This window comes from Ambystoma mexicanum, chromosome 3p (assembly GCF_040938575.1).
Source record: "Ambystoma mexicanum isolate Mex_15411 chromosome 3p, UKY_AmexF1_1, whole genome shotgun sequence".
In the NCBI taxonomy this organism is placed as follows: domain Eukaryota; kingdom Metazoa; phylum Chordata; class Amphibia; order Caudata; family Ambystomatidae; genus Ambystoma; species Ambystoma mexicanum.
The window spans coordinates 701,057,087-701,079,076 of NC_090925.1; the positions used below are offsets into that span (position 1 = coordinate 701,057,087).

The following is a 21,990-nucleotide window of genomic DNA, read 5'->3' on the forward strand; positions in this document are numbered from 1 at the left end:
GCATTCCCCTTTCTCTCTCTTCCTTTCCACCTCTTTGCTTTGCCCTCCCCTTTTTTGATCTCCTTCTTGCCCTCTTTCTTCATTCACTTTATACTTCTGTTTTAGTCTCTCCTAGTTTTCCCTTCCAATACTCTGCTTTTAGCCTCCTCCTTTTGCTTCTCTCCCCGCACCTATACAATGTCTCATTTCTGGTGCCATCTTCTTTCTAATTATTTCTCTTGTCTTCTCCCCGTGCCTCTGCCCACACAGAAGTGTGACTCCTCTCTTGTCCTTTCTCCCTTTTTTCTATCCCTCCCCGCTACCCATTTCTCTTCCTCCCCACCGCCCCTGCCCTCTACTTCCACCTCTTCCCGTCCCTCCTCCTTTCTCCCGGGCCCCCTCCCTCCGCTGCCTGTAATGCGGGCGCAGGGAATGTTTACCCTGTGGTGACGTGTGCCCCCTCCCTGGCTGGAGCCGGCCCGGCTCTCCTTACACTCCTTATATAGCCTCCTGGGTCTAGTGAGCTGCACCGCTCCTTCCACCGGCACTTCGTGTGCTCTGCGGCAGTGGACCAGGTACGGTGCAGGGAGGTTCAAGAGGGTCAGAGGGTAGGGGTAATCAGTGCTGTTTTGGGGAGGGAGTGCCAAGCGATAAAGGCACTGGTATGGGACTGAACGGCAGCCCTAAAGCTGCCGGGTGTGGGTTTTGCCAAGTGAAGGGACACTGCCAGGAGGTGGAGCGCCGGGGGTTTTGCGAGGGAGGTCGGGGGGTATCTCTTGATTGTGGCGATGCCGGGTAGTCGGACATGCAATCAAGGGGAGGTGGGGGCTGACGGGAAGGGCGCGGGAGTGCCCTCTGCGGGGGAGGAAGGAGATTGTTTTCCTTGAAAACAGAGCCAGGAAAGTTTGTGTGTTGTACCTACATTACGTTCAGTATGATGGGGTGCGGGTAAAGCAAATCGGGTGTCTGGCAGCTCATGGTCCGCTAAATGTTTGTGGAGGAGGGGCAAGTGTTGGGGACCACCCCACAGGGGGTTTGGGACAGTGGCTGTCATTTCCTGTTTTCTCTCCGAAGGCATGTTTATGAACATTGAACAGCATCAGTCTTTAAGTGCCTGTGTGTATTTTGGGTAGCAGTCGTTGCTGTGCGGATCACCGCTCTCGGTCCCTCTCTCGCACCCCGCTGTGGTTTGGGGGGGGGGGGGGGTTGTAACCCCCAACCACGTGTGTGGAGCTCATGCTGTTTCCACTGCCCCCACCCGACCCCATTTGAATGAATTGCTGTAACCTGATTTTCCTGCCACGGTGTCACTTCTTACCCTCTGCGTGTGTATCACGCGAGAGAGGGACACCATTCACTGTGACCTCCCAGTTCACTGTGACCTCCCTGGATGTCGGGTCTGCTGTTGGGTTACACCCCCTGTGAGTGTGCTCTGTTCCTGTGGGTGCGCCTGATTAACACCCTCACCCAACATGTGCGGCTTTCCAAGATGTGGCCATCCACCCGGCCCACCCCCAATTGTAAGTGTCAACCGCTTGCGGGTGCGCAAGTGAACGCCCCTTAAACACTCCCAGTGTGGGGATCTGACTATCGCTCTGAAGTGCAGGGGAGATCTGTCTAGCCACACCCCAATTCTTCCAGTTAAGGTCACGTAAAGTTGCCTCTCCCAAGAGCAGACCTATGTTCAGACTGCCAGGGCTCGGTTTGGGATATCACAGGAGGGGAGAGTTAGGTTTACATTGGTTATTTGGCATCTTACTTAACTGGCCCCCTTTTTACCCTTTGAGGCTTTCATTGTAACTTAACCATCATTAGCATAAACTTTGTTGACAAGTTCTAGACTATCACATTCTTATATAAAGCGTTGATGCCACCTTGGATTTCCAATTATTAATGCAGGCAGCTAATTGTCAAATTCAACATGTGACGAAGGCGGAATTGTTACGGAACATGACGAAAAAACATCCAGAATTCACCACTTCTGGAAGGAAATGCCAGCAGGCCAAGGCATTCTGATTCGCAATTTGGCAAATCTTCGTTCTCCAGTTTTGGTGCGAGACAGTGGCAAAAAAAGACCTGTTGGAGGTTTTTAGGGGAACCTACTTTTGTGAGTGCCTCCTAACTCTAGCTCCATCATCACGACCTTCCCTTGACCAATCTTCAAAGATATGTCCAGCGCTGTGTGTGATTTTCTCCATTGCTCATTTATCGTGTAACCACCATCAAATGAAGGAGTCTCTGGGACGTCGAAAGCGTATGCCTCTACCACCTCAACACTATATTAGTCCAATAAAATGTATAAAAACTTGGATTTTGTTTGACCAGACTTCTTGAAATGTGCACCCCCCAAAAAAACACATCCATCCCCTCGTCAATATAGTAGTTCACCTTTAGTGGAAGTTAACATTTGCATGTACGTAAACTGATGACGTTTCAGACTAGCGTCGCATTATAAGTATGCTACTGGTGGAAACATGTGGTATTTTGAATACCTCCTATTTTTAAAATACCACCCAATTATGTGTTTTTATCACATGCAATATTTATTGTGTGGCCGACATAGAAATACTCAACGCTGTGAGCATCCCTTCTCAACTCATAATTTTAGGTGGAATTTTAAAAATAAGGGCTATTTAAAATAACATGGGCCTCATTATGAGTTTGCCTGTAACCCGTTACCGGCAAACGCGCCTTACCGTTACCGGCATCCGATATACCAGTGTCACAGGGATATTACAGGTGCCGGCAACGCCAGTAAGTTCCAATTTCATGGAGTCTGATAGGACTCAGTGGAATGGGCTTGCCCCTATCACCGGCACTGGTAGTAACAGTGCCAGTGATAGGGGCAGTTCTTTGCCGGTGTAGGCTTGAACTCCCAGCAGGTCAGGCATGCCAGTAGTTCACTGCCCCTACCGGCAAACTTGAAATGTGCCAGTCCAGGAAAAATGCCGGATCTGGTATTACTGGCCGTTTTACTGACCTTTTTCCAAGACAGACACACTCATAATGAGGGCCATGTCTTTTGCCATTATCACCATACCCAAAATGAGGCTCTTAAGTTGTCATAGAGTTTTCCATGGTAGAAATCATTTCTAGCTCCTGATCTCAAACATCTTTGTATTTGGTCCATATTTCTTTGCACTGGGCCTTGTTGTGTGACTTGGTGTGGTGCTTACATTGGTGGTTGTGATGTTATCTCTGTGCCCCGTTGATAGCTAATCTGTGGATCAGGATGTGTTTCAAGCTCTGAGGCCATGTACCAGAAATGTTGCACCAGTGCAAGTTCATACTGGTACCTCCTGTTTATTTGATTGACCCAGGGATTTTGCCCCTGTTGAGGCATGGGCGGCGTAACTCATGTCTGTGCTTTCTGTGGTGCAGAGGGCCCTGTTCTAAAAGTGTATGCTTTAAAGAAGATGCTCCCCTTTCTACTATGTCTTTCTTGGGTTGAAAAGAGCGGAGATGAAGTTACATCTCTAATTATGTACTATTAGTATTTTGTCATTTATATAGCGCCTTTATCCCATTAGTATGTCCTCAATGTGCTTGTGGGGGTGAACGCCATTGGGGGACCGGAGTCCAATGTATGGGAAACTGTCCGAAAGAATAATAGAATGCGTGTGTGCATTTCGCCAAGATAGCGCGTTGGGAGGGCTGGCAGCTGGCAGTGTCCCAGTAAGCTACCCATGATGGTCAGGCATGTGGATGGGTTCTGGGAGGTGGTCAGTAGAGTGTGAGAGTGCAAGAGACTCGTTATGTGTCCAACTAGACCAAATTTCAGTTGTAGGTCGTACCTGTATTCTGATGCAGGAGACTTGTTAAGTGTCCTGCTACCAATATATGAGGTCAGGAGTGGAAGAGTGGCTAGCAGCTTAAGTGACCACAGCTGAGCTCCCAGAATGCTCTATGATAGTGCTGCACAACCATGGTCCTTCAAACAACATGCCTTGAGCATTTTCAGGCTAACCACAGAATATGTAAATGATTTCCCATTGGATCTACCATTTGCACATGTATCTCATGCATGTTACGAATATAAAGCATCCTATATTTAAATGAAGTACTAGTCGCAAAGAAGTATGTATTACACATTTATTACCTGTTATATATTTTGACTTGCCTAAACACCCACGCATTGGGAATAGGAATTCTTTTTTTACTATCTAAAAATCATTTTACTCCCAACTTCAAAAGTAAGTAAAATCTAACTTGGAGCCCTGGCTAGGTGTCTTTACTTAAAGGTGGAACAGAACAGGTTAGCTTGTACATATCTACTGACATTGATGATACATAAATGAAGATTGTTAGGCTTTCTAACAGTATCACACACTGTAGACTGTTAGTACTGTGTCACAGACTATAGACTGTAAGTACTGTATATATGGTGCGTTGAAATACCGGCAGGAGTTTGGCTAGTGCAGCCCATGTCCTCTGCCCAGGTCAGAAACAGACACATGACAAGTTGCAAACACTCTTGATAGTTAGTGGCAGATGCATGTTCCACACACGCTCGTGCTAACCCCTACCCCAATGCAAAAAGTAAGATGTTAACCGTGTTACAGGGGCATGTACTCTTATAAGTGAAACATCTGCAGTGTCGTTTTGTCTGCTAATGGGTTTCGATTGTCTCATTTCATTGCCCTCAGTCATCTCAGGTGACTGTAGTGAGTGGCATTCTAAACAGGTGTGGCCCTACCTACTTCAAAGACACAGACGATAACAAAACATTTGTACTTTAAAGATAATCAAACACTTGCACTTAATAGTAGGCAATTGTTTGCCCAGTCGGTAGCAATCTCTGTCTGAAGAACGCCACTGGTCCATTTAGTGAATTGTTGGCACCAGTCAGGCGCTTGGCAATAGTCCCATATCTTGTTATAACGTTTTGATAGCACCCGATGGGGTCTAAGAAGGCATTTGCCTCATTTTTGGTTTTTGGAGGATCCCAGCACAACATCTTTTCTGCTTGAACTTGGTTCACCAACCTCTGGAACATGACCGGTGCTTTATTTAGAACAACGTTTTTTTTTCATTGAAAGTGTCCATCCGGGTAGATTATTCTCATCTCTCCTTTGCACGATGAGTCGAGGCAATCTGCCACTATCCACTTGTCAAGGCATAGAGCTACTCACTTCTTATATTTTTTGTTTGTTTTGCTTTACGTTTTCCCTGGTCTATGTCCCACTTTGTGTACACCCTCATAAACGAGTTTACCACATGTTCTCATCTTTTTGCTATTGTGCATGCACCCTTCCGAGGAAATGCCTCTTTCATCTCTAAATGTGTAATTGTAATTCATTTTTTATCTAAATTGACAACCCTGTTCTTAAAAGAAATACGAATCAAAAAGAAATATTGGAAACATGCCCCCTGCCAATGATCTTATCAGCTGTTATTATCAGGGGGCCATTTGTCTTGGTGAACACACTGAATAATCTGTTGTCTATGTAGAACCTCTGTTCTTTGGTACAATCCTCTGTATCCAAACGCATTATGCTAGGACAGTAAATTGAAGGAGGGCTTACTCATCCCTTGTCCCCATGTTTTGGCTACTTTTCCCTTGATGCAGACGCAGCCCCCTCACTGGTACCTGACATCCTGTAAATCGTGCTTCTACCGGGCATACTTTGAGGTTCTGATATCAGATGTGCAGAGATGTTCACTCTTCCCACTGTGATGACATACCCTTCTTTGGGGAGGGGGAGCTGCCATTCCCCATCTTCACCTGTCACAGGGCACGTCAACCCAATCCCTCTCTAGTTGGGATTGAGTCTCTTGGCATAGAATACCTTGTGGGTTTGCGTTAATGTCTTCATTGAGGTAGTTAGGATTTTAAAACTTCTTCAAAAAGATCAAACGTTTACAATCCAAACTTTCTTTCCTGGTTTGTTTCCCACCACAGTGGCTTTCTGGTCACACCAGTAATTGATCTGCTCCTCCCTGGCATCCAGATTTATGAATAACATCCTCAGGTGCCGGCCGTGCTGAACATCAGTTCGAGTACCTAGTCTGCCACATCCCAAGAGGCCTTCTTAAACTTTCTATTCTATCATTCTTTCAGAAGACTGAGGTGCTTTCTTGCAGGGGCTCAAACAGACTATTTCCCAGTCAATTATGTGCCACTTTCTTGAAAATAAATGTAGGGTGTAGCAGAAGGACACCCCACTTCTTTCTCAGTGGCTTTTCCAGGTCACCAAATAAGCTTTTGAGGGTATTGTACCATTTCTCCACTAGCCTATATGTCTGGCATGGAGCAAAGTGGGGAACATGTAGGTGATTTCATTCCAATCCCAGTTGGCCTTCATGCAGTTATGCTCGTGAGAAGCACAGCCTCAGGTTGCCAGGATTGTGCCCACTCCACCTTTTCTAATGTAGCCACTACCACTCACAGAGGTATCATGTCTGTCTAACTTCCCACTGGTTTAACAAGTCGAGGAGGATCAGCAAACATGACTTATCCAAAAAGGACCAGTTAACATAACCACATATGCTAGATCTGAAAGGGACATCTTGTAGCACTGTTGTACCAAATTCCGACTAGTGTCTGCAAGCTCAGGATGCTTAACCGTGTGGCTTTTTCAGAGGAGCAACCAGGTGCCTTGTGACCACTTCTTCAACTTCAGAATCAGACAAATCACAGGGTAATAAAAACCCACCTACCATCTAGGACAGACAGCCAACTTTCTTCTAGCAAAGAACCCTTCCATTCCGCTGTCACCTATGTTATGGGGCATTTCTGCTAGGCTTGATATCCTTTGATGATTTAGAATTCTCTTAGAGAGACTGTGTGACTCGTGAACATACAACACTTTCCAATGACCTTGGTAAGGTTTTCCCCAGTGCCTCAGAAGGTAGCAGCTTGATAGTTTGTAGAAGCTTTTTGCAGTTACCACTCAGAATGTGGTGAGGACTGCAAGATTACCATCTAACACACAGGAAATCCTTGGTGAATTCAGCCCACTCTATGCCCCTCACTCTGCTTCCACTTGGTGACTGACAACTTAATTAGTTTACGCACCAGCCTAATCTTTCAGACAAAATCCCCTCTTATGATGTGAATAATCAAAATCATAACTCCCTGTTGTGCTGCCGGACCCGTTGTTGCCCCCAACATCGACTAAACCTTCATTCTTGTTTTATGACACTTGGGACATCAGCTCTTACCATCCATCTGAAGAATATTCTGTACATCTGTTTTTTTGTGTTCCCCTTAAGAGGTTTGCTGGTGGTCTTTCTCCTGTTTCTGTGATTGCTTCCTTGGGGCCTTTTATGCACCTGGTTGATGACATATCTGTCGGTAGCCCAATGCAAGCTATCCTTTGTCAGCGAACTTGGTGTTCACTTGGTACTGATGTGAGTGAACAAAAAAATCTAAGATGTTTTCAGACGCTATTAAATCAAAGAATCCCACATATTTAGTATCTTGGTTACCTGTTAGCCAGACTCTGCAATGTTTTAGTGCCAGATGTACAAACTGCTACCAGGTCGTTTTGGATAAGTAGTTATGCAATTACTGCTTCAGGGCTTGCTAAACTGATGCCGAATTACATTCTTCTTGTGATTCTGAACTCTCATTTTCTCTCTTCCAGTGCTGGTATGTTCGTAGTCCCTTTGGCTTCACAGTTCTCCTTTCAACATGGTGCATTACTGTGCTAAATTCGAGAGGATAATATTAGTCAATTAATAATAATTCCATCCAATCACACTTTCTAGGGTGTTTCATGGCCACCACTCACTGTGTCTTTGTTGCTGCCACTGCCAATGGCTTTATTTTTTGGGCTTCAAGCTTGGGCTACCAGACTTTATTCTGATGTTAATCACAATCAGGGAAAACCACTATTAATCCAACAATGAACATCATCCACCATACATCAGTATTTTGTAACACACACGGGCGGAAAAGATAATTTAATTTCACATTATACTTCAAATCCCCTACTTAAACTCAACCTGTCCCTCATAGAAGAACACAGCTATCTCTAGGTGAACCTTTCCCTAGGGGATGTTGTGCTGCCTATCTAATAGGGAAAGCCAGAGGTATTGTCCCTCTGCTAAACTCAATATAAATAGAATAAAATTGAAAGCAAAGGTACACAACAGACAACAAAAAAGTCCTCAATGCTCTACCTCCCAAAAACAGATCATCACCGGGGGTGAGCACAGCGAAGATAAACTTTAAAAGCGATGTACAACCGTCATTTAGGAGTAACCCTGATTGCATTCAAGTAGGGATTTTAACTTTAATACACCGACTGTCACTGGAGTGTGCAGACAGAAGTCCCCAGTGATTTTGCATAGAAGTCAAAAAAGAGAAAATGCCTATTAAATCAAGTTCTTAATTGCTTTACAAAGGGTATCCAATGAGATGGTCGACCGGTTTGACCCAATTTTTGATGGTCACTTCTTCAGGACCTAATAAACTCGCTTGATGCTTTGGCGGGTCATACATTTTCATACATGATAGGCTGTATGACCAATCTGTAAAGGAAACGGGGGTATCCTTTCAGAGGAGAGAAAATGACGCTTACGGTATTGAATTACTGAAATGAATTAGCCACTTTACCCAACTAAAAGAGTTGGGTTCCACATGACCACACCTATCTAGAGGTCAAACAACTCCCATTAGTATGAATAAGGGCCTCCCCCACCATTCAAGACTTACGCTGATTCGGAAAGTATGTTGGTCTGGTCATTGAGTGTCTAAAGAGATCAAAGAGAGTAAACACAACATCTCACTACAATTGCTCTTACGCAAGAACAATACTGTCCCAAGACAACATCAGCTACGAGTGGCCAACCACTTCCCTCGAGTGAAACGGCCATCTGCCCCACTCGAAATCACGGACAAAAGCTTATCTATTTAGATAAAAATCTCCTTATCAATCGAGATACCATGACCTGGGCTTACTTCCCCAACAACGTCCACGTGGTTAACCTGGAAGCCCGACAACACTGAATGGCTGTCACATGAGCGCCCAGTCATGTAAGAGTGACGTCTTACACATTTCGGTGACGTGGCCGCCATCTTCGCTTAGAGTATATCAAAGCTACTTGATCACTTAACAATCAAGTAAGTAGTCTAATTACAGATGTTGTCTTCTTCAATGGATCCACAGTGCTCTCAAATTCTATTTAAACAGAAGTACCAAGTCCTGGAACTGTACTTTTACACAGCGGACAGTGGGCAGAAGCAGCAACTCTCATAATGTGATTGCAAGCTATTCAATCTCGTTTGCTTAATCGTGCTGTCTATTTATCAAATATGATTCCCGCATATCCTGTTGTGTTTACATGGTAACTGGAGCTCCATGTGTCCCATATGGTGCCTGCTCCTACGGCCCCTGTTACTAAACCAGCTGAGGCTACTAAATGAATGTTGTAAGCTAGGAGGGGGTCACCACTACCCTAAGTACACTGTCGCAAACCGGTGTGGGGCCCCCACTATGAGACAACGTACTTCATGGACTAGAGGATTCCTGTAAATTAATCAAGGGAAAAGAAATAACACAACCGGGCAATAGTGAAACTGACCAGAAGGAACCCCATAACGTCAATAGGGGATTTAAATGGACAAGGTGGCTACATCATGCCAGTTGATCTCCTCATTTAGTACTCGAACATGAGTCTGTAATCTAACGATCCATTGTTGCTCTTTCTTGAGGGGCATGGATGCGAAATCACTGCCCCACCTCGTGCAGGTATATTTTAAATTTGATTTTAGGGTAGTGGAGAAGATAGAGAGGGAAGGAGTGGAGGGTGTTGAAGGATTGCCACAAATATACTTTAAAAAATGCATTCTAACTGTCACTGCGGTGAGCATTGCTTGTTCTTTTACAAAGCGCAAAGGCATAACAGGACTGCGATTCCCTGAATGTATTCTGCTGATACAGTGCAGAACTTCAAACTAGTCTTCTGCATCACTCATTAGTGATTTTGGGATTCAACTTGTGTCCCAGAATGCATTATGTTCCACTCATTGCTATTGTAATTACAGGCATTCACTCCATCGTACTCAGTTGCTTCCTCTACATGACTTAATGTCCAATATCATATGTGCCCCACTCTGTGAAAAATGCACGACCGGGGAAGAAGCCATCTTAAAAAACTATGTGTGAACTATGGGTTCCAGAATGTTCCAGAATGTACTCAATCTGAGTACAGATGTGCCCACAGTGCTATAGTTAGATGAATGCAATTTGCTTTTAGTAGTGTAGTTAACAACTTCAGAATACTTTTAGCAGAATGCAGTGAGGCTCACTTAATACAAAGGCCTCCACTAGACTGCATCCCACATACCAGCCACCTCCTTCAATACAGATACCTCAAAGCAACTGCATGTGGCAAGAGACTCTCTGCCTCAGACAGTTCAGATGCCACACACGCAAAAGATGGCATATCAAGGATTGTACAATGCAAAGCGTAGAAGCTCCCAGAGGACTATATATCTATGACTACCTTACATATCCCTTAACCAGTGCAGATACCTCAAGAGGACTTCATCTCCCATAATTTAGTTTGCCTCACTATGTGCAGATGCCCCCTTACAGTTACACTTCAGAGCCCTCTACAAAAGGGCTGCATGTCCCAGATAGCAGCTTAGCCCATTGCGGACTGTTTCCTATCAGCTATCTTCATCTCTCTATCTTTCTCTCTACACCTCTTCTCTCTCTCCCTTTTTTCTTCCCCTTTCTCTCTCTCTCTTTGTCTGTCTCCGCTATCTTCTCACTCCCCCGTCTCTCAATCTCTCTGTCCACCTCCTCCTCCTCTTTCTCCCCTTCAATTCTCTTCTTGCTCTGTAATTCATCTATTTTACCTTCTGAATGCTTCCAGCAAAGCTCACTGTTGTTTTCTTCCAAATTTTCTGGGTGCGTGAATGTTCTGAAAAGTCTGGAGTGAGCATTTGCTGGAGTGCTGCGAGGCGAAGTTGTGTGAGCAAGGTTTGAGGTGAGATTCCTTTACACTGAGTGCCAGCGCCTGATAAGTGTGAGCAGCTTTGAAAAGGCTGAAAAGAGGTAAATGAAAAATGGTGCAAGTGAAAAAAGTCCTAGAAATGGAAGTAAAAGTTAAGCATAGGAATCCCACCCCAGGTGCACTCCCCCTAACTCACCCTACACAGTTAAATGCCCTAAATCTATTTAAAAGAAGGTTGAACATTTCCCATTCTGGTTCAAGACCTTCCAGTGGTCTAGTAGAGTGATTTGTGGGAGGTCTTTTAATTTATTCTACATGATTTCAAGCATCACTGTCTCAGGAAGGTTCTGCATTTCATATCCCTGTTGCCAGACTTCCAACAGAGCAACAGTGTGTATTGAGTCAAAGTGCTCCTTTCTGTTCCAGGTCTTCCATTAGATCATCACTGAGAAGTATATGGCACGTAGTGATGAAAATGACGCAGTGTGATTTCAGGTCTTGGAGTAGACCAGTAGAGTGCATTGTGGGAGATTCAGTGGGTTTTTAGTTTGAGGACGCCAAATAACACAGATTATTGATGAAGGCTTCGTGGGAGAAATTAGCTCGCATTGCAGCCCTGAACTACCAAACCATTCCTCCTCTGCTGGGCGTAGACAAAGGTCCTAGCACACACGCCTACTTATTCCAGATTTCACTCTGCCCTACTTAATAGACATGTCCCATATTACACCTCAGAGGGTAGGTTTGGGAGCCGGACACGAACTCCTGCACTCCCAGTACTACACAATGGCCCACCCCTGTAGACTCTGATTGATTGAGGACTATGGGTGGGGCTAGAGGGAGGGATGAGGTCGCTGCCGACAGCCGCGCCAGCCACTGGAGAGGGAATTCATTGAAGGCATCTTTCTGATCTTTCTGTCTTCCCACTTGTCACAGGGTGAGGTGTCCCTTTCAGGGAAGGAGAAGCACTGAACAGCCAATGAACATTGCAGGCTTGTTGGCATGTTGGCATGCCAGTTCTTTTCAACATTCAGTACTCTTTTCTATTTTTTCTTCTTTTCCCTAATAAAAACGCTCCGGCTTACTTTTATCTTATCTAAAAAAAAAGGCCATTACTGTGATGTAATGAGATGGCGAATAGGGTAGGTTAATGGGTGATATCCCGTTTAAAGGAAAACGCAGAGACCAAAAATAGTAAAGAGAATAGGACACACGAAAAGGTGGAATTCTAAGGGGTAAAAAAGAGGGCTTAGTGACGTGTCCCATCTACTAGAGACTATAACGTGGGGTTAAGGGAACCCAGATTCATGCCCTAAAATAGGTAAAAAACCAGTAAGCGGCATAAAACAGAATAATATAAAGCGGCGACAGCATAAAAACGCACAGCACCATAAGTTCAAATCAATTCAAACTTATATTTTTTTATTTGCAGTAACAGTGAAAATACTACATTTTCATACTTAAGTTTTACATTTAACGTTTTCATAATGTATCACCTCTAGTCTTCCCTGAATTCAGACCCATTCCCGCAAATGTCTGAGATGGACTGTATGAGTGCAATGATGGACCCAGAAACTTCACCTGGTTTTCAGGCCCTTACCCCGCACACTTGCCATGGTGACCCTGCCAAACTCATTACCAAGATCAGAAATAGCAGGGACATGTTTGCGCTGTTATATTTATTTCTGTAACCCCTGGCTCAATCAGGAAGGGTTGCACTGAGAACCCCGTGTGGGAAACATAAGAAAATAAGCATAGGACACCAGGGTAGAGGGAATACATTATGTAAAGTGCGTATTTGTTTGCGTTTAGATATTGCACTGACTTACCAGTCCTCTCGAAGGGACATGGGCTGCACCATTTAGCCCCACACCGGGGCTTGATGGGACATTGAGAGAGGAACAAATAGACAGTCCTCACCTGTCCAAGGAATAGACTGGATTTAGGAGGAAAGAAGAAATAAAGACAGTTGGAAAATAAACATTGAGGATAATGATTGGAGCGGGCACAAGCAGTGGCTTTGAAAGACGGCTCTCTGGAAGGCCGTGACCTTGAGCGGCCACCAAGGGCATGACGATCCCTTGAGCGGGGCTTCATATGTCAAGAGAGGCCCTGCTAAAAGTACAAGCCCCTCGACTGCATGCCCGATGCAGCCGGAGCACTCACACAGACTCAGCAAGTCGGACCGCCTGGGGCTAGACCGAGACCGAATGGACCCAGAGGCTCAATGCCTGGGCCATGTGTGCGGGGCGGCCTGGGAGCAGTAGCTGCCCGCGAGGCACCATAACCCACCCCAGGACCATTCTGGGTGGGCCCAGAGATGGAGAAATCTTTGGCTGCGTGGGGGCAGTGGCCTAGGTGAAATCCTGGTCGCCATCCACTGCCGCTGGAGCAGGGTGGCCCGAGACTAGGCGGCATGGTCTGGGAGGCCTTCTGTCCACCTGGGAGACAGACCAGGTGAGCCGGAGGACATCAAAGCCCCTCGCCACGTATGCAAGGAGTGACCAGAGTGAAGAGGCCAGCGTGGACCCTCGCATAAGGACACATCCAATCGCTCCACCACACAAGAGAACTGAGGCAGGTACTGTCATTCAGGTGCAATGACAGAGTGGAGGGCCCCATCCCTACCTCACACGTGGGGAGCAGAACACCAGCGGCCAGGTGCCGTATCAGTGTACGTGTGCAATGCCCTGCGTGGGCACATGGTGCAGCAGGAAAAACGAACATCAGGGCCCTCAGTGGTGACAGCGGTAGCCCACAAGGGCACATGACATCACTCAGAAATCTAAACACTTCAGCCCTGTAGCAGTGACATCAACAGCGTCCCAGAATAGGGTGGTCCCTGCACTCTGCGCTCCTCCCCTAGGCTTCCCTATCTCCCATGATGATTCTGAAATAGTCTTGATCTATCTGTTTTCCTTGAAAGCGGGGCCTTAAGGCCTTGAACTTTTCTTATTATCTCACCCTGGGATTTTCTAAAGGGCCTCAAGGTTTTCCTTGTTTTTTCTGGCTCTTCCATTTCGATGGCCGACTTCACAGATTTTATTCACCCACAGGTCTCCTTTTGTCTTTCGGCCTCCGCCCCTCTCCATACCCTGTCGCTCTTCACTATTCTCCCCCGATCATACTAGTCTCTCCCACTGCTTCTATATCCGCCCTCCAACTCGCCTCACCCTCTCCCCCTACAGTCTGTTCCATGCTCTCCATTCTCTCCACCCTCCATGTCCTGTTCTTACCATACTCTCGCTCTGCTCGTGTTTGTGCCCGCCAACTCTAGTCTGCTCCCCAACACCCTTCTGTTCCACCACTACACCTACCTCTACTCTGTGCTACCCTTCGGCCTTTCACTTCTTTCTCTTTGTCCTTCTCTTATACTCCCAAACACCCCACTCACACCTTGTCTCACAACCTTCTCTTAACTTCTTCCCCCTTTTTCTCTCTAACCTCCCCGTAGTCACTTGCTCACTCACAAACGGAACAACTCAACTGGTACCACCCTCACTCCCTGAGAGCATGCCTCACAACTCTTCTCCACCTTCTGCTCCCTCGCTGGTCTCTTGGTCCATCTGCTCCGCTCCTGTCCTCATCCCAAAACCTTCACCTGTTTCTGAACTGGTGTTCCTCCTGGCTCCTATTGGTATGCGTCCCTTGGCCAGTCTCTGGCAATGCTAGCCCTCTGGGGTTTTGTACATCCTTTCAAAACCTTTTAAAAGGCTGTTAGCCCCACCCACTTTTCAGTTTCCCTCTGTGTGGTGGCAGCAATTTGCTCAGGCTGCTCGTTTTCCTAGTTTTTATCGTTGGTGAATTTTTCTTCCAACTGGGCTTGGCCACGATGTCCAGGTTACTCTGGTTCTCCTGCAGTCTTTTTCAATGTGCAGTCCTTATTTGGTATCCCCCATTCCCCTGGTGGTCCGTTTCTGGTTGCTAGATTGGGTAATGGATGTCCCCCTCATTTGGGAAGGGAAAATTCCAGTCCATTCTCACTCCAGTCATGATTCCATTTCTCTGGTTCTGGTCTGGGTTTGCCTAGTTGCGGCAAGGTGTATTCTGTGAGTTGCGGTTCTGAAAAAGATGAAAAATTGACCCTGCCAGAGAAAATGTTTTCAGGCATTGTGCTAGGGATTGTGGTACCAATTTCAATATGTTCATACACTCAGGGGGGTTAGGAACTAGGTTCCCTCTTATCCCCCCTTCTTTTGACAGGGTCACTCACCTGATGAGGAGTTTTCCTCTTTCTGGGATGCTCTTCCCTTCTCCTTCTTCTTGACCTTGGTCTTGTCTCACAACTGGTCCTTGAAGAGGTAGGGTCTGTCTTCTCCTGCTGCCGACACAACTACCTATTTGGGAACACTCTACGGGAGCTCGGTGTGGCGGTCTGGGAGGACAGCTCCAAGATAAAGAGGGAAAAGCGCGGCTCCACAAAAACCCTCTAGGTAACGTCTTTTCGGGACAGTCTTGAGTGTATCCAGGATCCAGAGAGTGAAAGGGCTTTATTCCTCAGAGAAGTAGGTCCGTGGGAGTCCAGGGAGAAAATTACAACCTTGCGGCTGTTCCGAGTGTTATAGGAAGAACTGCGATGGTAGTGAATCAATCCCCTTTGTGAATATGAAGAAATGGCGCTGTTAGCAGACAGCGAAGGCTTGCAGGCGTAGAGATGAGCTCGCAGTAACATACACGTTCCCAGAGGAGGAACGGGGGAAGATACAGAGCAGAGGTCCCCGCAACGGAGTAGGCTGCCTAGCGGGAGAAAGGACTAGTGCAAAGTGAAAGTAAGGCGTCCGACAACGGGGCGTCTGAAGCAGCGTGGCTAAGAGAAAATAGACACACAGAGAGGCATAGAGAAGGAAAATGACAGAAAACAGAGAGGGATAACAATAAGCAAGCAAGGGTGGCTTAGCGTCTTACCCGTGGAGCGATAACACAAGGGTTGCAACCGACCCGGCGGAAGACCCATATAAGCCTTTCCTCCTTACACCTCGAATAAAGACTAGACTGTTGCTTGAGGAAGCGTGGTTGCACGAACTTACCTGGAAACAGTAGTGCAGCTGGAAATGCACTAGGGCTCCGGCACCAATGCTGCCACAGCGACCACCTCTGAGCTGTGACAGTCACATCCCAGACCCGGTCACATCTGCTAGAGTCCTGGGTTGGATGGGTGCAGCAGCCACACCCATTTATAACTGTTCAAAAGTGATGTATCCTGCCTCCAGCAGGAGCTACCCTGAGCCAGTGATAACAAGGAGCCGGAACCAGGCTGACTCAGGTATGTACAAAAGGAAACACGCTTTATTCTCTTGGTTACAGGTTCAGTTCAGAGTATAGGAGAGAGAGATCATCAGTAGCTTCTTCCCTGGTTCCCTGCCCAGCTCCAAGTCCCTAACCGTCTCTCCTGGAATCCCCAGGTGCCCCAACACTCCAAGCTTCCCAAGCATTCCAGCACAGCTCTTACACTGACTCAGACCTCAATCATACATATGCAGGATACAACACATCCCCCCTTTTACAATCAAAAGAAAACGCACAAACTCACAACCATGCTAGGACTAACAACCACAACATTTCTACTACTCCTTCCACCCTGGCCTGCCACACCAGGGTCTCGGTGCCACCACCACCACCAAGCATAACCTTGCCACAATGGACAAACAAAAACCAAAACTACAAGCCAAAACCCACCAAACTAAAACACCTTCCGCCAGGCATGCCACTCCTGGCCTCAAGTCTGCCACACTTGAGCACAAACCCAACACCCTGCCAGAGGCTAACTCACCTGCCAAAATAGTGTAGCCACAAATCTAGAAAACTTACACAATGGCCAAAACAGATAGTCCTAAACATGCCAACAATGATCCCATGCACTCTAACAAATATCGCAACAACCATGCCTCATCCTCCTCCCCTAGAGAAAACATGAAAAAGGAAAGAAAATCTAGAAAAGAGACATACGACACAAAGATCACAGAAAAATAAAAAACGCAACCACGATAGAAAGAGACGTGGCGCAAAATATACATAGCAAAAAGGGCCATGTAAAAGTATAAAACAACAAACCACTACTAAGATGGAAAATGGTAGCGCTATGCAAACCTCAAAAATTGCACCCCCAAAATCAGATACACCTCAAAGATGGAACAATAAATGGTGTGACCTGAAAACTCAGAAATTAAATTTTAACAAATATAACTGAACGTAAATCCAGTAACCCATGCCAGTGTATGGACCCTACCTGGTCCAGGTATGCACTAAAACTCCACAAAATAACCGACTCCAAAACATGACAGCTGCTTGCTGGTGGCACCTTCTCCCTGCCACACGGCCTCCATCCAGCAAAGGCCCAATACTCCTCCAGCTGCTTTATGACTGACCACAGGCTTTTGCCCTAGCCTGACTGGTGCCTCCAATGATATAGTCAGTCACCTCCATCGACAGCGCCAACTCCACATTTAATTCCAACAGCTCACTGACTTCAGAGCTGTTTGGCGCAGGTAATTGGGCATTTCTCTCCCTCCAACCTTCACTCCAAGGTTCGCTTATTTAAATCCTCGTCGCCAAATGATGTATCCTGCCTCCTGCAGGAGCTACCCTGAGCCAGTGATAACAAGGAGCCGGAACCAGGCTGACCCAGGTATGTAGAAAGAGAAACACGCTTTATTCTCTTGGTTACAGGTTCAGTATAGAATATAGGAGATAGAGATCATCAGTAGCTTCTACCCTGGTTACCTGCCTAGCTCCAAGTCCCTAACCGTCTCTTCTGGAATCCCCAGGTGCCCCAACACTCCAAGCTTCCCAAGCATTCCAGCACAGCTCTTACACTGACTCAGACCTCATTCATACATATGCAGGATACAACAAAAAGTATAGATAATATTAGAATTAAAGTGTGGGTATTTAGTGATGAGAATTAGCAAGTGTTTAATATAAGGTGTTGGGAGGTAGGTGCCTGGCGTGGGATGGTCCGTTTAGGTGGCGGCCTGCCAAAGGCCTTCCTGGGAAAGGAGTCACCCACAGGGGCCATTATCTGGTCCTGCATCTAGGTTGGTGGCATGGACAGGAAGGAGGGGGCTGTTCTGTTGCTTCCCCTTGGGGGTCCCTTCATGACTCCTTTACGACAGGAGGGAGGAGAATAATACCATGACGGGACCCATTAAGGAGAGATATTTAGAAGCATAAAAAGGGATCAGAATGTTTATGGTTAGTATTGTTCTTCATTCAAATAATGTCCCTATTGGGGCCTGGAAAATCCACCCCGGTGTCTGGTCCCATTTATGGAAGGTAAAGGAACTGAGGTAGTAGCCCACCTCGTGCTCAATGTGTCATTTATTCTTGTCTAACAACCCTTCTTTAGCCACTCGACTGAAAGGGACAGGGTTGTAGTGGCGCTGCCCAGGCCTGGGGGAAGGTGCACAAAAAAGACAGGCCCGCTCAGAGGGAGCGAGGTCAATGGCGAGATCAGAGGAGGTCAGCAAAGTAGAGCGAAAGACATGGTCAAGAGAATTTAAACCAGAGTGGGAAGGCTGGTCATGGAGGGAGTAGCGGAAGATAGAAGGGCTATAGGAGGGTTTGGGAAGGTTAAAATCACCCTGCATGACAATGGAGATGTCAGTGGGAAGTGACCTAAGAAGAAGGTTCTGTCATGGAAGAAGGAGTTGAGTGGGCCAGGCGGTTGACAGAGAGCCAGAACAGTGAGAGGAGTAGGAGGGAGGAGTTAAATAGTGGCATACTCTAAAGAGAAGGACATGATTTCTGAGTGGGGTTGTGATGATGGCCTTATTGATAAGGAACCCCACTCCACCACCCTTCTCAATAGGTCAAGGAGTGTGTGGGAACGTTTCAGAGGCCATGTGGAGAGCCGCTAGTGTGACAGTCATGAGTGGAGATCCAGGTTTCTTTGACAGCAAGAGGTAAATGTTTAGGCTTATAACAGTCTAAATAGTCAGTGATGTAAAAAGACTTGTTGCAGAGGAATTGTGCATTCCAGAGTCCAATTAATAAAGTAATAGGAGGTTGGGGGGTGTGAGGAATTCGACAACCAGCAGGGTCGGTGTGCGCTTGCCTGGCTTTTTAAAAATGTTATTGTTATGAACTTAACCGCATGGTCAGATAACTTAAAAGGAAAGCTATCAGACATAGCATGCTCAGTCGAAGATCTGAAGCACAATCCGGAAAGAGTTAAAAGAAAGTTAAAGGAACTTGATTGGATCCTGACTCTATCGAAAGCTCAAACAAACAAACTGACCATGAATCTCCCACCCACCTTTAACAGACTCAACGTACCTATCCCATACTGCTCGAAGTTCCCAAGTCAACAGCTAAGAAAATTCTTCATGCGAGCTCGTTTCAACCTCCTGCTGACGAGAGAAATTTTAGCAATCAGATCCAGTTCAACTGACACTATCTGTCGCCTTTGCCACAATCCCACTACGACAGAATCAATTAAACATCTTTTACTCAGATGTCCTATGGTGAGAAAAATTCGAGCCACCTACCTATCGACACTGGTCTGCGAACACACATCTTTCGGAGAGGAAGAAGAACTTATATGGTGGAACAGGTTAATGTCGGGAGAAAAAACCAGATGGACAATCGCGACTGTCAAAATCCTGGAGTCTGCCTTTGAAATGATCAGTTCCAGTTCACAAACCACGAACGAGAGCAATACCTCCAAAGCCACCACTTTATCACCATAATGGTAATCAGGGAGATTAAGCTTCCTCTGGTATCTTTTACGCATTCGGCCCTTTACGTCCGCTTGAGCCCAACCAACTCCATCTAAACATTACATTGACCTGGAAGAGGCAATCCTATTCTCACCAGGAATCTGACATAACTACATGAAAGCTCGCGGCGCATCTCATTAAGGGTTGCTGTCGCTCTCAACTGTTTGTAAAAATTCATTTCATTGAATTGTAAACAAATAAATAAAAAAAAAAAAAAAAAAATGTTATATACAATTGAATAATGGTAGATCAGCCTTTGGAAAAAAGGGGGGGCTAATCCGCACACATTTTTCCAATGCTCACTGCAGGACATACACATAGACCTCTGTACTCTGGGTGGACAAAGCCTACAGACACAGTCCACCTGTCAGATTTAGTTGGGTTATGATGGTCAGGATTACACCTTGTCTCTCAGAAGGGGGACGGCAAAACCTTCCTGCTAACATGACCAGCCTAATTAACTATCAAAGGCTCCATGGATCCGCCCTGTCTTTTTGTGTAAACACTGCAGAATGGTGGCAGAAATTAACATAATTAGCATACTAATAGAGTATACTTCATACAGGCCCACATGGGGCCTAGCTGCAGAGGTGAACAAAGGAGCCAGGAAACCCCAACAACCTTTGCTATGCACTCTTTCAGCCTGAAGCAAGCTCCCGCCCTTAGCATCAATAGACATTGAAATGTCATGTCTCGGAATGCATGGATTTCAGTAGTCATCCCCACAGGGAAACCCCATTCAGAAGGTAGGAGTATGTGATTTGATGGAGACAGAAAAACTGTTCGGGAGACCTGCCGCTTTAATCAGGAACCACAGAGAGCTCCATTAACTAGAGAGACCCTTTGATCCACAACAGAGAGGAAGATGGGTGGGACTTAGTGTTACATGTTTTCACCCCCTTACTTTTTTCTGTTGCAAAGCACTCTGGCTATGACCTCATGCACATAGGAGATTGTTGGTGGGGACCCAGGACTGGTTTATTAAGGTAGGCTTAGCCTACACCAATCACTGTGGCCCATTTGGCTTTAAAAGAGGGCTGAGACACTCTTTTTGGCAGATCATCTGTTTGTAAGGAGTAACAAGAAGAACTCATTTGCACCCTATCTGAAGGTACAGTCTGCCTTACAGCTTGCGCTAGTGAAGGAAGGCCATGCTTTTCAAAGTGGGAAGCAAGACCCCTCCCGAAACATCTCCCAGTGAACAGAGGGAGATACTGAATCCAGAGGACCTTCCAGCAGCTCCAGAACCGGTACCCAGCCAGCACACAGCGTGCCCTGCTAGGCTCTGAAAGCAAGCTTCCTAGGTGGAAAGTGCAAGAGAGTCTCTGAACCAAACCAAGGACAAGGCAGTTGACCGCAACACTCTCCTCAGCTTTATGCTGTCCGCCTTAAAGGACGACACAAGCCCAGTGAAGAAGCTAGGAGGAGTGCATCGACAACATCCACCGACATCCACCTTAAAGGACATTTTCGAGCCAGTCGAGCCAGTCGAGCCCCTCAAGCTTCAACTGACTGCAACACTGACTGTTGTTACACCGCAGTCGCTTACGCCGTCCTAGACGCCTCAACCAGTGCTTCAGACCTGCCAACAAGCACTGAGACGATGATTCCTGACCCTGAATGGTGGGTAGGGAAGCCTGGAGCCGTCCGTCCAGCTTCGCTTGCCGAACTACCTGCTGCCTGATACCCGCAGCTATCTCGTCGCAGAAGCTGCAAAGTGCCCTGAAACCAACTCTACAATGTCGAGCACCAAGAACTTCTACAAGCACAAGGTACGTTGTGGTTCTGTCCTCCTGGTCCTTCTCCAAAGGCCTGTAGTGACATTTTATGACCCATTGCTCCCTTGTACTGAAACCAAGTATCCTTGAACTATAGCGATTAATTACTTTACCATCTACCCTTGTGTCAGTATCCGGAGTGCATCCCTTTTCCTTCTTGAAACGGTCTGTCCTCTGCATTCCTTTATTGAGTGGGTTGTATTTAGTAGTGTGCTAGAATTGTCTGTTGGGTAATAATAAAGTATATATATTTATACAACCTTGACTGGACAGTCTCTTTTATCATTGGGTAATAATTGTATTTTGGCTGTGTGTCAACTAGCAAAGATCCACAACCTTGCTCAGATAAGCCTGCCGTTCCGTCCACGTTACCAAAATTGTACAAGGAGGTTTATAATTTGCTTGTGTTTGCAATCTGTTCAGATCCCTTCTGGTGTACTAGAGGTGTGGGGCTGATTGATGGTTTAGAAACCGATTTTCATCCCTAGACCACTAGTGCCCCGGACGTTGATTCATCACAGCGATGGGAGCAGGTGTTGTGCAGTAGGCGAGGTGATAGATGAAGTTGGAAATTCTGGGAGAACGGGAGCATCAGATTTGAGAAG

General features: G+C 46.3%; 1 protein-coding gene across 1 annotated transcript in view; it reads left to right on the forward strand.

Annotated features, from left to right (window-relative positions):
* Nucleotides 1-362: 362 nt before the first annotated feature.
* The window catches only part of PDLIM7 (PDZ and LIM domain 7), a 258,069-nt gene continuing 236,441 nt past the window's right edge, over nt 363-21,990 (forward strand). Inside the window, exon 1 of the mRNA XM_069651514.1 lies at nt 363-554. The gene's annotated coding sequence lies outside the window, so the exon portion shown is untranslated. The remainder of the gene's footprint in view (nt 555-21,990) is intronic.